The sequence below is a fragment of the Notamacropus eugenii genome, chromosome 1, assembly GCF_028372415.1.
Source record: "Notamacropus eugenii isolate mMacEug1 chromosome 1, mMacEug1.pri_v2, whole genome shotgun sequence".
Classification (NCBI taxonomy): Eukaryota; Metazoa; Chordata; class Mammalia; order Diprotodontia; family Macropodidae; genus Notamacropus; species Notamacropus eugenii.
In genome coordinates, this window is record NC_092872.1 from 562,966,909 (window position 1) to 562,978,339 (window position 11,431).

At 37.3% G+C, this 11,431-nt stretch overlaps 1 pseudogene; it reads left to right on the forward strand.

The window, feature by feature from the left end:
- The first annotated feature begins 427 nt into the window (after nucleotides 1–427).
- Nucleotides 428–9,321, forward strand: LOC140518976 (solute carrier family 2, facilitated glucose transporter member 8 pseudogene; annotated as a pseudogene).
- Nucleotides 9,322–11,431: the final 2,110 nt, after the last annotated feature.

Below are 11,431 nucleotides of genomic sequence, written 5' to 3' on the forward strand. Positions count from 1 at the left end.
TTATATTCTAATCAAGAAAGGCAACACAAAAAGGCAAAACTAAGGAAGAAGAAGAAAGTAGAACAGGAAATATTGGCCCATATGGTTGGGAAATGGCGAGGAAGTAACATGGAAGCAGACACTAGGCAATATAAAAGAAGTCTCACTCTCAGGCACTGGTATTCAGTAGCAGAGTACAACATCCTAGCAGAAGGGGAATCAGGAAGATGAGGACAATCTCAAATGGTCTCTTCTAGCTCTAAATATCATAATCTGTAGCATAATTGAAAAGAAAAAAGGTTTCAACCATAAGAGCCTGGGGAAATGATGGCGCGATTGGCAGGAATGGTGAACTGAGAAGGAGGAGCAGGTTTTGGGGGAATGCTACTATGCACGGTCTTGGACAAGTACAACTTATACATTGGTGGGGCATTCATTCAGAAATGTTATGGAGCCAATTGGGGATTACAGCACCACAGATTTAGAGCTAGAAGAGACCTTAAAGTCATCTTGTTCAACTCATGAGTCTAGAGTTCAGAAAAGCAATCAGAGCGGGAGATATATTGTTAGGAATGTGATAGAGATTGCAAGCGAAACCAGGAGAGGAGCAAAATTGCTACAGGTAAGATTGCACACTGGGAAGAGTTGAGAACACGTGTTTTAAGGAACTGGAAAGATGAAGATTTTGTAAAAAATTCAATAAAGAAATCTGACAGAAAGGAGAAGACTCAGGAGAAAGTGCTATCCCTGAAGGTAAATTGGAGAAAGTAATCAAGGACAGCTAACAGTATCATTCTCTGCATGGAGTCCAGGGAAGATAAAGACTGAGAAGAAGCCATCACGTTTGATAATTGGGAGAGTTTTGATTACCTTTGGAAGAATAGTAGTAGAGTTAGAAGCCAGATTTGAATTGTATTTTGATATTTAAATTCCAGAACAATCTGACTTGGGGTATCTCCAGATTAAGCTTTCTAATCCAAAGCGTTCTATATTTCTAAAAAAAAAAATCTTCCAGAAATACATATGAATAGCTAGCCAACTACTTGGAAAGCTAGACAGATAATCTATCTAGAGAGATATGTAGATATAGAAATATCTACATAGATGTACATGTATGTATGTGTACATGTAGAGTGGCTTTTCCACAAACACCCAAAACAATTTGTAAATATATGCAAATGATATCTGATATTTATTTAGAAAGAGATATTTGTAGGTAGAATAAACGATATAAATAATGGATCAATTGGAACCCTGGGAACAATTCTTTAATATGAATAAAAGAAAAAGGAAACAAACTAGAAGGAGATGAAAAAGGCATAATACTGTGAATTGAAGGATTCTCTCCCTCTCATTCATTGGAATGACTCCTAGTAATTTGAATGAGAATATAGCATTATTCATTAATATTTTGAGAACTATAAATTTAAGAGTATTTTCCATCCTAAAGATAACTTTTTTATGTGCTTTTATAACTACTTCTACATTTGCTAATTAATTGGGGAAGGTGACATGAAAATAAAATATATTTTTGGGTTCCTTATTATTAACTTGGGAATGCTGGTGTGTAGTTTCACCGAACAGTTACATTGACCTGACGTGCCCTATTGTGGTAAAAGTTCAGATTTAGAAAAACTTAAAGTATACCAGGTGTGATAATCATTGTTTCTTTCATTGCTCTCATTTTCTCTCTCCCCTCAAACCTATGCTATTTCTGAAAGTAAGCGATCTGTAAGACCTTGAATAAGCAGTGGCAGCACAAAATTAGAAGTAATCAAAAAAGGTAAGGGATGTTTCTATCCATGTATTTGCCAAGTTCAAATTGTAGCTCTGTAGGATCTTTCTCCTAACAAAAGCTTTGGCTTTTGAAATCATGATTTCTTCAGTAAACTTTTCCAGCTGTCCTGAGATCTTCCTGGAAAACTGAGAAGCATATTTGAGTCAATTTATTTTTCATAGTGACTGTGCAGATTTATCTACTCCATCAGTTAATAAACATTTAATAGTACCTTCTAGTTCATGGTGCTAGGTGCAAGGGGAAATTCAAGTATTAAGGAATATATGGTGCCTTTCCTCATGGAAGCTGTTATTTCAATCCAAATAAAAAACTAAGAATTATGAAGATCCTTTATACCAGGCCATGGGGGAAACACCAATGTAAAAATTACAGTCTCTGATCTCAAGAAGTTTTATTATTTAATAAGCAGCTGTTGTTCAGTCATTTCAGTCATGTCTCTTTGTGATCTCTTTTGGGGTTTTCTTGGCAAAGATACCAAAGTAGTTTGCCATTTCTTTCTCCAGCTCATCACAGATGAAGGAACTGAGGCAAACAGGGTTAAGTGACTTCCCCAGGGTCACACATTTAATAAGTGTCTGAGGCCAGATTTGAATTTTAAAAAAGATGAATTTTCCTGACTCCAGGACCGGCACTTTATCCACTGCACTACTTAGCTACCTCATAGGCATGGGGGCATGTATACAAATAGTGTGATATAAGGTAGATTAAGTCTGATTCATGTAGAATGTGTTAAGAGAAAGAAAAATCCGTCAAAATGTGAGGAGAAATTTTGAGGAGAGAGATTCCTTTCTTGGAAATTGGGAGCTTTCATAGAATAAAGAATATCTGAATTGGTCTTTGAAGGATGTTAAGAATTTAGCAGATGGAAACTTCTGTTTCAAATCTAATCATTCATTTGGATAATTACTTAACTTATCTCTGTATACCTCCTCCGAGGGAAACAGTGTTCTAAATAAAGGAATGTTGACCAACGTGTTGGTATTATAAAAGTGGGGATATAGGGCAAGGACAATTGTGTGATGGGTTTAAAGGAACGATGGCAATTCATCCTGGTCAAATATTGATCATCTGGGTGGGGGAAGGTAGATTGGGTTGCTATCCTCTCTTGCAAGATGGAGTGCTTTTGTGTTCTGGTGGGGGACCCTCCCCCCCCTACTCCCAGGGCAGTGCTATAAATCTGGAGTACTACTTACATTCCTGGGTAAAATATAGCTCCCTGGGGGATTCAAATCAACTCTCCAGTGTTTCCAAGTACTTTTGAAGGAGGATTAAAACTAAGATAGAGCCTTAATTATGTAGGGATAGAAAGATCCTTGGCTTACTAGAGAAGAAAAGAGAGTTGACAAAGAGTTGATTTTCTATTTATGGGCATGATAGGGTATGAGCTATTCTTTTTTCTGGGAGAAATATGGGATCTTTTGTTACCAATATCTAGAACAGAGAAGAGAAAAGGAAAATTTATACTGGCAAAACCATCTGGGCAAAGAGTCAGTAGTAGGATAAGGAAGGAGGATGACAGGAATGGGTGAAAAACACTACTTAATAGACTAATATAGAGTGGACGATGAGTTTCTTATCTTTGGAGGTGAAAAGCAGAAACTGCATATGAATTTGTTAAGAATTTCATGACAGGTTATATTTCAGGTTTCCTGTAGATTATCAACCTCAAAAGACATTTACAAATCTGAGATTCTATGGTTCCAAGATGCTACTTAAAGAAAAATGTTCTAAAATCATCCATTTACACATGAATGAGCCAATTTGCTTGTGGAAACAATTCTTACAGTAAGTTAAAGGACTTTGTAGCAGAAAAGCTTCAGCTATCAATAACTAAGTGCTGGACATTTTTAGGGGAAAGATTCCTTCCTGGTTTACCTGAAATGATCCTATCTAGGCATCTACTTATTCTATCCCTATATAAAGGCAGTCCTGAATGATAGTCATCTCAGGGGAAAAAATGGAATGTGTGTTCTTTATTAATTAGTGCTGGCCCATGTCCTGCTTCCAAATCTTAAACATCAAGGTGTTTAAGATCCAGACTACTTCATGCTTTTCTTCTCATCTTCAGATCTTTGATTCTGCAATTGAGTTACAGTAAGAGACAAGGCAATTTTAAGACTGCAGCCAAATTAATGTGTTGCAATGTATATTTTCACATCAAATCATCATTAAATCTTCAAATCCTTTGCCTTTGTCTAAATTACATTTCATTTTTGAACAATGAAAATGTTAAAAAATTTTGTTGCTTTTCCATTTTTGTTTATTATTAAAGTTATTACCACCTCTGTAGCCCTCAGGGTCCTTATGTGTAAAATAAAGAAAAAAAGGAAGTTGGAAAAGAGGCTTATCTCTTTTATCTAGACCTCGATGCTCAACAATTACCTTTCTCCTTCTACCCTTCTTATCAAAATCTCCATTCTTTCAGTGAATGCCTGGGGAAAGCAATCTGAATTAATTCACATTAAAAGTTATGAATAGAAAATCATTCCAAGGTCACATTGTGATTTAAAATGTCATGTTAACTCCAAAAGATCTCTAATTCCAGACTACGTGACACAGATAGATTTTATTTAGCCAGGAGATCTTCCAGTTGTGGCGTACTTGTTAAATATCCACATCCTTAGCCACCTCAAAATATTGGAGATTGTCCATTTGGCATTTAACTTCCAAAACGTAACTGGCACTCAAGGTATAAACATTTTTCAACATACATGGTTGCTTGGGTACATTGTCAGTTTCTTCTGAAAAATAAGAATTTAATGATCTGAATATTAAGTACACTAAAAATGATTAAATTCTTTTTATGTGTAATAAAATAATTCTTCATTAATTCTTTTTTTGTAATTCAGAACCTCTAATGTGAGAGACATATTGATAGTACAAAGTACAAAGAGTACAGGACAAACTCTAAATTTTCTTCCAGGTTTAATTTCTATGACATTAGGAATAAGTTATTCTCCCTTTCCTTAAGGGACTCAGAAAAAAAAATATAGGAGTATGTAGTTATTTCACTCCTTCAAGGATCTATCATTAGTGTGGATACACTCTTCTTTGATGCAGATTGCAATCCCTTGCAACCTTGGAAGATGATTTTTAAAAATGGCTGTAACTTAGACTTGCTATTGCTAATTGGTTGTGACCTCTCTGATCTTACCTGGGTTGTTCCTCAAGGGAGAGAAAAACCCTGGATTTATACTTAAGATTTCCAGCTTCATAGACTTTGCTAGAATTTATGTTTTCTAGAAATAGAATTACAGTGAAGTTGAGAAGTATGACTAGCAAAGGAAAATGTGTCCATCAAAAAGATATTAGGTGGGATTTGAAGGTAACAAAAGAAAAATGTGAATCTCTAGAGTAAAAACAATTAAAAATAAACTAAGAAATAGTATTTTAATACTCAAACAGATCTATGATATTTATAATTGGAAAATTCCTTTTTATGATGCAGATGACAACACTCCCCTGTCTTCCCATCCTATGTGACTTTTCCTCCATGTACTCTCAAAAATTCAATAAAGGGAGGCTATCAGATATGCTAGTAAAAGCTTCCTGGCTTTTTTGTGATACGGAGGGTATGCCAGTGTAGCACAGGAGCTGTCAGTTGGCTGTTCCAATGCTATCAAACAAATAACAAACAAATATTTTACCACCTATCTCCTATGTGAAAAAGTGTATATATATATATATATATGTGTGTGTGTGTGCATATATATACATACATATGCACACCTATATATGTACATACATACACATACACATATAACATGCATGTATATTATATGGGTGTATACATATATATATACATATGCGTATATATACATATATACATGTATATGATCCAGGCTTACAGAAGCCTTTCCATCTTTCTGGTAAAAGGTGAGAAGAGCTTAGAAAAGAATCGGTCACATTTAGAGTCTTTAACATTTCTTTTATACATTTTCTCCATTCCAAGAGTATAAGTCCCAGGGTTAGGACCCATTTCTAGTACTCAAATACAGTAGAAATAAGTAGTGTTATTAAACCCATTCTTCACACCATTCACTCATTACAAAGGAAACGATGTGGAACACGGCTAGTGATTTATGCACAGCTGAAACAGAAGGGACTTTTAAAATACTTTTCATAAAATTTTTTTAGGACACAACAGCAATATTACTGCCCATTTGGCCAGCTCATCCCACTTCTGGCAAGAACAGCCATCACCAAGGAACATCCTAGATTCCTGAACCAAACTAACCCCAACACACACCTCTAATGTTGTTGCAGCTGGTTATGGAATTGGGGAAAAATTCTGGAGTTTAGGTTTTAGATATTCTCTGAGTCAAATTACTCGTTAGTAATGGGTGTAAGCCCCAGGGCCATCCCCAGTGGGCTGCCAGGTGGAACAATTATATTGTGCACTCATCCCTATTTTGAATCAAATGAAATCAGTTGGGGTGGGAAGGACAAGAAGAAGACGAGAACTAAAGAAGGAAGGTGAGTAAAATCTAGGAACGATTCTATTTAGTTTACCCTGACAAAATTTACTCATCAGTTCAAGGGCGTAAATACTTATTGAGGAACTAAATGAACTGAAGTATAACATAATGCTTCTACCTACAGCATCACAGAATCTCCTAAATTCACAAATATAAGCTATCTTCAATTATTCCTTGCCTCAACTCTCGTATCAAATCAATTACTAAATTTCATTACTTTAAACTCCACTAGTTCTCTCATTTGTGTTTTTCTCTCCATTTCCAGTGTCACCATCTTAACTTTTCATTACGCCTCAGTTGGTCTCCCTAGAAAGTCTTCTGGCCTTCATCATCATCATCATCACCACCACCATTGTCTTCTTCTTCTCTTCTCCTCTTCCTCCTCCTTCTCTTGTCTCTCCTTCTCCTCTTTCTTCTCCTCTTCTTTCCAGAAGAGTTTTTCCTTCTACATAGATCTGTCCATATTTCTCCTTTTCAAAAGACTTTAATATTAAATCTAGTGTGTATCTCCAATTCTCTATCCTTGTTTGAAAAAATTTACCATTACCCTTTGTGACCTTATTTTTCCAGGCTTATATTACTCTTGCTATACTCCATACTCTAGGGAAACTAGTCCTCCATCTCCCCAAACACATCCTGTTCAGGCCCACCTTAGTTTCATTTGTCATGCTATCCCCTATGCCTCAAATATCCTCCTTTCTTGAAATTAAAAAAAGAAACATATAAGTTCTAGAAATTCTGTGAAGAAAACAAAATCTTCATAGCACTCTGGGGTGAATTAATTAATGGAAAAGGCAAAAGAAATTCTATGAGACTCAATGGAACCTGAAATGTAGTAGAGAAACAATTCTGGCTATTACTGTCCAAAGACCAGAAATTTTACATTTTGCCTCTTCCCATGGGTTCTCCGTTTCATTTAAGGAGTTTTGAACTTAAAGGGCTTCTAGCTTCTCTTTCAGTGGCTCTAGGTCCCACAGTTATGTTCCCACAAGTTTAAGGGGGATCCCCTGCATTCCAGTTACATGTAACCACTAACAGTCACATTATGTTTTGCAAAGGAATATTTACTTTAAAGATGTAACAATGAATATAAAAAATTATTCCTCCATTAGATGGGGCTTATTACCTCACACTCTCATTAAATGACCACAAACTCTGGGAACAGGAAGGCAATTTGACTGGTTAGTTACAACAAGTGGCCTACCTGGATCCATATTTGTCATGGCTTGAATTCCTGGGTCCAGTGGGAATTACTGTCCACACCTGAAAGTGAGGATAAAGGAAACCAAACAAAAACAGAGAAAAAGCCTAAACCAAGAGTGCCAAAAGAAAAAATGGGGGGGGAGGGGAATGGCATTCTCCCTTCCCAATTCATTTACAGCATCTATGCTATAGATGAACTGTGTGTTATCTTCTCCTACTGAATACAACAGACAGAAAGACAATGCATGCCAGAGAGTGAGACTGTCCCAGTCTAATAGTTTCAAAGATGCAGCCTGTTCTAGCTTCACAGTCAATTAAAGGGGATTACTCCTATTCCATGGTAAGAGACTGTAGGATGGCTCCACTCAGAAGACAGGTGCATCTCCCTGTTAGACCTAAGTGTGCTTTAAATAATTCCTTATCACATTGGGAAATTTGCCCAATTGGTGTACAGATGATAACATCAACTTTTGAGAATTTGCAAATTCTGACCATGCTGAATGAAATCATTTACACCTAAAATTTTATTCCATAGCCTTGAATTAACAGCTGCAGGAGGCTACAGCTGCAGGGGTGCCTTGAAAGTTGAGGCAACACAGCTGCTGTTAGATTGGTGTGAGCCCAGAATCCTGAGCAAGAGAGCTATATCTCCAAAGTGACTCTGGGTCCTACTGTAGGTATTCTAGCTGGTTGACTGCTAACCAAGGTTGAATGCAAATTGACCACAATGCTTTACATATTACTTCTTGTAGGTGGCTCCACCACTGTGGCGAGGTCCCAGAATATATAAATGCTTGATGGAGTTCATCTTCTGACTAGCCTACTGGGTAGATTCATTTTTTTTTTGGTACATATACATATCAAGTATCCTACTCAGAAATCCATAAACTGCCTAGCTCATACATTCATGCATGCAGCTGATGGATGTCACTGGGATATTCACATCATATGTTGCAAGGCTGGATCTACATTGGCACTGGCTCACAATGATGGGCTGTATCTATTTTTATTTCATGTTGCTGTTCATGTGTTTCAGACCAGCAACCCCAAGGTTTCTGATAATTAAGCATAAGAAGCAGGAGACAATAGCCAAAATGAAATTTTCTGTGTTGGTTAGATCAGGAAAAAAGATTGGAACAAAAGAAATATAGGCATATGGATCAGGGATTTCAATCTGCCAAGTTGAAGAATCCAATAATTTACAAGTCATTTCTTATTGATGTGTTTCTAATGGCTTTTCAACAGTTCTCAGGCATTAATGCAATGATGTTCTATGCAGAGATCTTTGAAGAAATCAACTTTAAGGAGAGTAGCCTTACTTCAGCAACTGTGAGCATTCTACAGGCAGTCTTCAATGCTGAAGCTACTCTTGTAGATAGAGCTGGCTGGAAGTTACTTCCGTTGTTGTCAGGTATTATTATGGCTCTGAGTTATGTAATATTGGCATCTACTTTAAAATTACTCCTCAGATTCCTAACAACTCTTTACAACCTGGTCTCCTCACCTATTTGAATCCAGAGTCTATAGGAGAAAATGCTTGACTGCTATGTCTAATGACATTTTAGCATGGCATTCTTCCTCATAGGTTTTTCTTTAACCTGGAATCCCATTGCCTGGCTAGATATGTCAGAAATATTCCAAGACCAAGTCAAAAGTCTGGCCAGTAGAGTCTGTGTTACCAGCTGGATCATGGTCTTTCTTGTTAAAGAAATTAGCTGCCTCATGAGTGTTCTAACTCCATATGAAGTTTTCTATGATTTCTCTACCTTCTGCTTGCTCAACGTAATTTTCACATTATTTTGTGTTCCTGAAACAAAGGGAAAGACTTTGAAGCAAACTGAAGCACATTTTCAGAGAAGATGATGGATTTCTCTTGAGAGCATCCTTGCCTGACAAGGGGACACTGCCTAATCAAAAAGAAGGAAAATGATGATTTTAAAAATGGAACTTTGCTGTATTTCCCAATAAGCATAATCTCTGTCTGGAATTCTACCATTTACCTGGAACTGAGAGAATCAATATAGAATATTGTTGGGACTGGAAGCTCAATTCCGTGTGGACAGTCTCGGGCAGGTAAAAGTGGGACTTCTAAATCTTAGAGTCTTACGAGGCCCTCCATGAACAGCGGGGGTTCGAGAAGGTCAGACCGAGCTAGCTCGGCTAGCTCGGGTATTTCCGCCTCTCCCCCGGAGATACCTGATGGGTGGAGTCTCCCTGCCCTCGAGGTCGTCCCGGATTGGAGCACACCTAGTTACCTAACAGCACGGTATTGAGATGCAAACTGTGTGGCTGAAGATTAAGTAGGATTGAGGAAGCCTAAAAGCTCTCTTAGCACGTGTGGAGCCAAAGAGAAAAGTAGGGCTCCGCTTCTTTTCTTTTCTCTCTCCCCTCCCCCTCTCTCCCCGCTTGTACTTCTACTTCCAATCCCTTAAGCTTAGCCTCCTTAGGAAATCTCCCCCTCTTCCTCCTAAGAAAGAAGACTCTCCTGCACTTGTAACCGAAACCCTGTAATAAAGCTCAACCCCTGTTTGACTCTGGAATGTCCTTTCTCTCATACGTGCATCCGGCGTGGCCAGCCGAAGACCTCGGGAGGTGAGGTAAGAAAGAAGACTTGGGTAGCCGAATACAGGCCTCTAGGCTTGGCAGAATATGAGAAAAAAAATAAGATTTTAATTGCTTCCAAATATTGTTCAAGTAGATTTCCTTTTCCTTTTTTCTGCAGACCATCTCCAGAGAGGACCCTGAGAGCCTTCATTACTGAACAGGTCTCAGCCCAGGTGTATTGGGTAGAGTGTAGTGTGGTACATAGAGTTCCTTTTGCAGTCTATTTCCAATCTCTTCTTCTTAAAACTTAAGCTAAACTTTGTGCTGTCACTGCAGATCAAAATCCAGCTCCCAAGAGTCTTGCTATCTTTCACCTCTAGGCAAGAGGGACTTACATTGTCACCTTGAGTCATGGTTTCCAGTGGTAAATGAAGACATCCTCTGAGATTTTCCCTTTCTTCATGAAAAGTAATTCATTTTACTCAAAGCCTGGTTACACCGATTCTGTGATACAGATAAATATCATGCAGAATGACTGGGTATGTATGTTTAAACTAGTCAGAGGAGTTCCCACATGGGATCCTGGGCCTTTTGAAGTGCTGAGAAGGGGATTTCTCTTTTTAAGATAGAGTAGGCATTTTGTTTTTGTTTTGATTATTTTATTCTTACATAGGATATATTTTTCATACTTGAATGATTCAAAATGTCAAGAACAATTTAGTGTGAACTCTTCTAAACATTTACCTCTGGGCTAGTAGTGAGCATGAAAAGTTTCTAGACCCTAAAAGAAAAAAAATAAGGGGGAGAGGAGGAATAGTTAGATTCTCTAAGCACAGATGATTACGCTCAAAATTAATTCATAACTTTAGCTACTGTGTTCACCATGCATGAATTACAAAGTCAGGGATACAGAAGAAGTTATTTTTAAATAATGCATTCTGTGTTCCTTCCATGGAATGCACATGGAATGTTAGCAAATAGGATTAATGAAGGGTTTGGAACCTGGGGGAGGAGAATGATAGTGTGAGAGGATGGAGAGGATTGTAGTGACTCTTCTTACTGAGTTTCTATTTATTTCACAGGGATTTTAAAACACTTCAAGCTTTTTAAAGAAAATCTTCTTGAAAAAAATCAGTATGTTTGCATGCATCTCAGGGAAAAGATGGAAGGAAATGGAAATTTATTTTTTTTGCCATCTTCCAAATTACTCAAACTACATGAAAAGCTTTTGATGATGATTCTGCGAAGTTGGGGCCTGGAGCTACAAGCTTGTAGCTTCAATGTGACAAAGAGAAAAGTGAAATAATATATTTATATTGATTCTTCAAGAAGATAAGGCAATGAGAGAATTGGGCTAGTATTCATCTAAATTTCAATTAACTCTGCTAAATATGTATGTATACACACACACATATATACATATATATTC